At 38.9% G+C, this 5,160-nt stretch overlaps 1 non-coding gene across 1 annotated transcript; it reads left to right on the top strand.

Moving 5' to 3' along the window:
* Positions 1 to 4,623: 4,623 nt before the first annotated feature.
* On the top strand, positions 4,624 to 4,730 carry LOC141636140 (small nucleolar RNA R71). Its single transcript, XR_012540773.1, has one exon. It is a non-coding gene; the product is annotated as a small nucleolar RNA R71 (small nucleolar RNA).
* Positions 4,731 to 5,160: the final 430 nt, after the last annotated feature.

Genomic DNA, 5,160 nt, shown 5'->3' with positions numbered 1-5,160 from the left:
ATTCACCCATAGTTACTTACATGAGGTGACGTCTCGAAGTGACTTGAGTGTGATGCGATTGATGGCAAGTTCAAGTGCCATGGAGTCATGTGGGATGACTAGTCGATCACATAGACAGACTGTTAGGAACACTTTGTCGGGCCTAATGACCGCTTATAGAGTTCTGGCAAATTTATATAGCCTGGTCGTGGCGAGAGCTACTATAGTATTCTAATGAGTCGATTCTTTTGACTAAAGACTGTTCGCCTAAGATGGCACAGTTTTAGATTAACTTTGATTTGTGTTACTACGACCTTCATAAATGGGGTCAGATGGGCATATTTTGGGTTATGATGGCTGTGGCTAGTCGAAGGGAATAAGTGCGATAGGAATTGTCCACCCCTAGTCAGGGTTATAAAAATATCTCAGGGCCACTCGAGGAGTAATGAACTGGAAATGCGTGGCCATGCTCGGAAGGTATCCATGGTGGATGATTCCGGTCAATCAGTTGTTCTCCAGATCGAGTAAACCACTCTCGATATGATCACTTGCAAGTACGACCTGAAAGACACCTTGCTTTGAGTGGGAGATAGTAATAGGAAAAGAGAATTGGTGACGCACACTTGTCGAGGACAAGTGGGAGATTGTTGGAATATGTGTCCTCCGACAATAATGCGATCACAATTGTCGATCATGATGATCACATGTTTAAGCCTCATTTTAAGAATACAATTGGGAAGTAATATTTTACTGTCAACTGGTCGACACATATCGGTAATGATTGGCTGACTAGAGTTTGACATTACTGTCGTGCGACGGTGGTGATCAGTTGATCCCCTTAGGTCATACCTAAAGGGTAACACTCTTAATTGATTATTTAATTGATCGTATGACGATACGGGTTAATTAAATTACTTAAAATTGACGGACGATTTTGGAAGTAATATTTACGTATCTCATTATAATTTGATTAAATAAGATACGGTCTAAGTGATCGAATTGTTTTATTACTTAGATGAAATTATTGTTTAAGGAAACAAGTGCATTTGAATGAATAATTTATTATAAATACAAGATGTTGTGATTTATAATTGGTAAATTATTTTGGTACAAGTAATTATGAATTACTAAGCCGATTTTGTACATGACGTATTTTATTAATGCGGTGATTTTTAATACGTTAAAAATACATGACAATTTTACATGACTTGTGACATGTGACAAATTGACAAAGATAAAATAAAATCCATTTTATCTTAAATGGACCAAAATAGTGGGTATATTAGGCTAAATATTGTGTTGATTAATTAAGTGAAAAACATAATCATTTTACCTAATTACTAGCCATGCAAACCTAGTTGTTTTTATGAAGAGCACCTTGATCATGCATTGGCCAAAGCCACCCCACCCTACCCGGTTTTCCTAGTGAAAGAGACCAAAGGGTTTTCTCAATTATTCACCTTATACACTACATGAAAAGTTAGTGTATCATTATTCATTCCATCATCTGAAAATATAGAGTTTTTAGAGAGATAAAAAATCACTTTTTTTTCTCCCTTCTCTTAACCGAAATTAAGAGACCAAAATCAATATTTTTAGGTCAATTTTATTTAGACTAATATTATTCTAGTATTAATAATATTAATTTTATTAAGAGGTTATCTTGGGTATTATTCCTTGGGAGGGATTCTATACTTGAATCCTTTGTTCATCCAATATTTGGAGAGCTCAAGAACAAGTGAGTAGGAGAACTCACTTGTGCCCAATAATCCGAAATTTCCAATGTAAGAATGATGATTTCTTCTCTATATTTACTTTTGTTTGCATGCATAAGATCTAACTAATTTTATGACTAAATTAAATTGAAACATATATGAATATGTTGAGTATAATGAGATATAGATTTCCAACAGAGCGGATTCTGCAAGTAAGACGAGCGGCTTTCCCTTAAGACGAGCGGATTCTGTTACAACAACTTTGCTAAATCTGCACTGGCAAAAAGACGAGCGTCTTTCTGCAAAGACGAGCGGCCAATTTCAGACGAGCATCTTCTCAGCTGGGACGCTCGGATTCTCTAACAGACCAATTTTTTTGATTTTGCAACTCATTTGGACGGACGGATTCTCCCACAGACGCTCGGATTTCTATAAGACGAGCGGATTACCCAGAAGACGCTCGGATTCCACCTAGTCTACCCGGATTCACATCCATCCGTGCACTTGCATATCCCGCGTCATTTTCATTCTTCAAATCCCGTGTTCTTCATTGTAGGGGCACTACAAAGGCATGAATAGCCTAGGCAATTTCTGTCCCCACACTAAGTTAAAGCACTACACATCAATAAAATCATTAGTCCCTCCCTCACTTCTCTCAAAAAAAATGATGAATATCTTGATCAAGGCACAAAAATCCAAAAACGACAAAAATGCAATGTAAGAATTAAAATGCAAGTTAGGGAGTTAGAAATATTTACAAATGGTGGTTTGGAGAGGACTCCACCAAACTCTCATTCTTAGAGAGATGTCTTGGGGGCATGTCCAAGATGTTGTTGATGTTACTCAACACCTTGAAGAAGTAGTCAAAAGCTTGTTCATTATCATGATAAAGATCCTCAATAGATCTTTGCACTTGTTGTCCTTTATGTTGGTCTTGATTGATAGCATTACCAATGTAGGGAATGAAAATCCCTTCAAACTCATCGTCCCAAAGACCACAAACTTCGTCTACTTGATCATTAAAAATCTCTTGAGTTGATAGAGACAACTCTCCTCCTTTCTTGTCTTGGCCAATGAGGCCATCCTCTTCACTTGTCATGGGTGAGCTTTTCAAGCTCTCTTTGTTACATTTCTCTTTCTCTTTTGATGGGGCATCATCAACTTTCTTTTTCCATTGGAATTCCTACTTCTTCCTCTCATCCTTCCGGCTAAATGATCAACCATAAAACATGGTTCATGCAAACGGGGAGCTCTCATGGTCTTGTCAAGATTGAAAGTTATGCTCTAATCTCCCACTTCTAGAGTGAGCTCTCCATGCTTCACATCTATTACCGCACCCGCGGTGTGCAAGAAAGGTCTTCCTAGAATGATTGGAATATTGAAGTCTTCTTCCATGTCAACAATGATAAAGTCCACCGGGATGAAAAATTTCCCAACTCTTACGGGAACATCTTCCCATATCCCTAATGGTGTATTCCTTGATCTATCGGCCATTTGTAGTGTGATATTGGTGCATTTAAGCTCTCGCATCCCTAACCTTTTACTCACCGAATACGGCATAACACTCACACTAGCCCCTAGATCACATAAGGCTTTGTTGATCGTTGTGTCGCCAATGGTACACGGTATTGAGAAGCTTCCCGGATCTTTATGTTTCGGAGGTGAACTCCCTTGAAGGATTGCACTACTCACCTTAGTGAAGGCGACAGTCTCAAGCTTCTAGATCGACATCTTTTTCGTAAGGATGTCTTTCATGTACTTTGCATAGGCCGGTACGTGATTGATTAACTCCGTGAAAGGAATCGAGACTTCCAAGTTCTTCACAATTTCCATAAAATTTCCAAGTTGGTCATCAAATTTGGGCTTCGCTTGACGACTTGGAAAAGGAAGTTTAATCACAGTGGGTTCCTTCTCCTTGGCCTTGTCTTCATTTTTCTTTGAAACTTCTTCTTTTGATGGTTCTCCATCCTTGGAGTTTTGCACAACTTCTTCTTTGTCACTAGCTTCCACCACTTCATCCTCATCTTGCTTCTTTGATGCTTCATACCTCGTACCACTCCTGAAGTGAATGACACTAACCGTTTCATGTCTCGAGGGATTACTTTGAGGTGGTAATTGCCCCTTTTTTCTTTGTGAGCTTGAAGATGCTAGTTGAGTCAATTGGGTTTCCAACATTTTGGTGTGGGTTAGGATGTAGTTGATGGTGATTTCCTTTGCTTGACAATCCTTTTGTAATTGAGTGAAAAACTCTTGTTGATTCTTTTGCATTTGGAGGACCGCTTTTTGAACATCAAAACCATGGTCATTTTGTTGATTATATGGAGTTTGATTTTGGTAACCTTGGTTTTGGTTGTAAAAGGGTCTTTGATTTTGGTTTCTCATGGGAGGTGGGGTGTATGTTGGTTGAGGGTTTTGAACATTTTGGCTTTTGTATGAGAGATTTGGGTGGAATTTAGTGTTTTCATTATAACAATTTGAATAAGGGGTACCACTCTTGTATGCTTGAAAAGTATTCACTTGTTCATTTGTTCCCCTACATTCACTTTGGTCATGTCCCAAAGTTCCACAATTCTCACATATCCCACTAGGGATTAATGAAGATGCCGTCATGGCATTAACATGTTGCTTTGGTGATTTTGAGGCTTCTTCAAGTCTAGCCATAGCTTTTTCGAACTTCAAATTGATGGTATCAATGTGAGCACTATGTTGATGACCCAATTGAGTAATAGAGTCCACTTCATGCGTTCCTCCTCTAGTAGCCTGGCGAGGTCTACTATATTGTGAATTATGGACCGCCATTTCCTCAATCTTGTTCCAAGTTTGATTATCGTCAACTTCGGTGAACATACCATTTGATCCCATGTTGAGAATGTTTCTTGAGTCTTCATAAACACCATTCTAAAATTGTTGTACCAAGAACCACTCGCTAAGTCCATGATGAGGACATGAGCGACAAATTCCCTTGAATCGCTCCCAAGCTTCATACAAGGATTCTTCATCTCTTTGCATAAAGCCCGTAATTTGAGCCCTTAGCATGTTAGTCTTTTCCGGTGGGTATAACTTTTTGTAGAAAGGTAGAGCCAATTTCTTCCAAGAGTCAATTCCGAGAGTACCCTTATCAAGGTCTTTCGACCATTGTTTTGCGGTGCCAATAAGAGAAAAAGGAAAAAAGACCCATCGAATTTGGTCTTTGAGTTACACCGGTTTGAAAAATCGCATCACAATAGTCACAAAAAGTCTCCATGTGAGAGTGAGGGTCTTCACTAGGCATCCCCCCAAATTGGCTTCTTTCGACTAATTGGATAAATGCGGATTTGGCAATGAAATTTCCGGTTAAGTATTGTGGTGTGGAAGTACCATTGGGTAGGTTCTCCTCGGTTGGTACGGAATGTGATGAAAATTTAGGAATTGTGGGTTGATTTTGTGTTGGATTTTGTGTTGGGTTCTCCTCACCTTCTCTTACAAA

The sequence above is a fragment of the Silene latifolia genome, chromosome Y, assembly GCF_048544455.1.
Source record: "Silene latifolia isolate original U9 population chromosome Y, ASM4854445v1, whole genome shotgun sequence".
Taxonomy (NCBI): Eukaryota; Viridiplantae; Streptophyta; class Magnoliopsida; order Caryophyllales; family Caryophyllaceae; genus Silene; species Silene latifolia.
The sequence above is the reverse complement of the archived record's forward strand: the minus strand, read 5'-3'. Positions and strand labels throughout refer to the sequence as shown.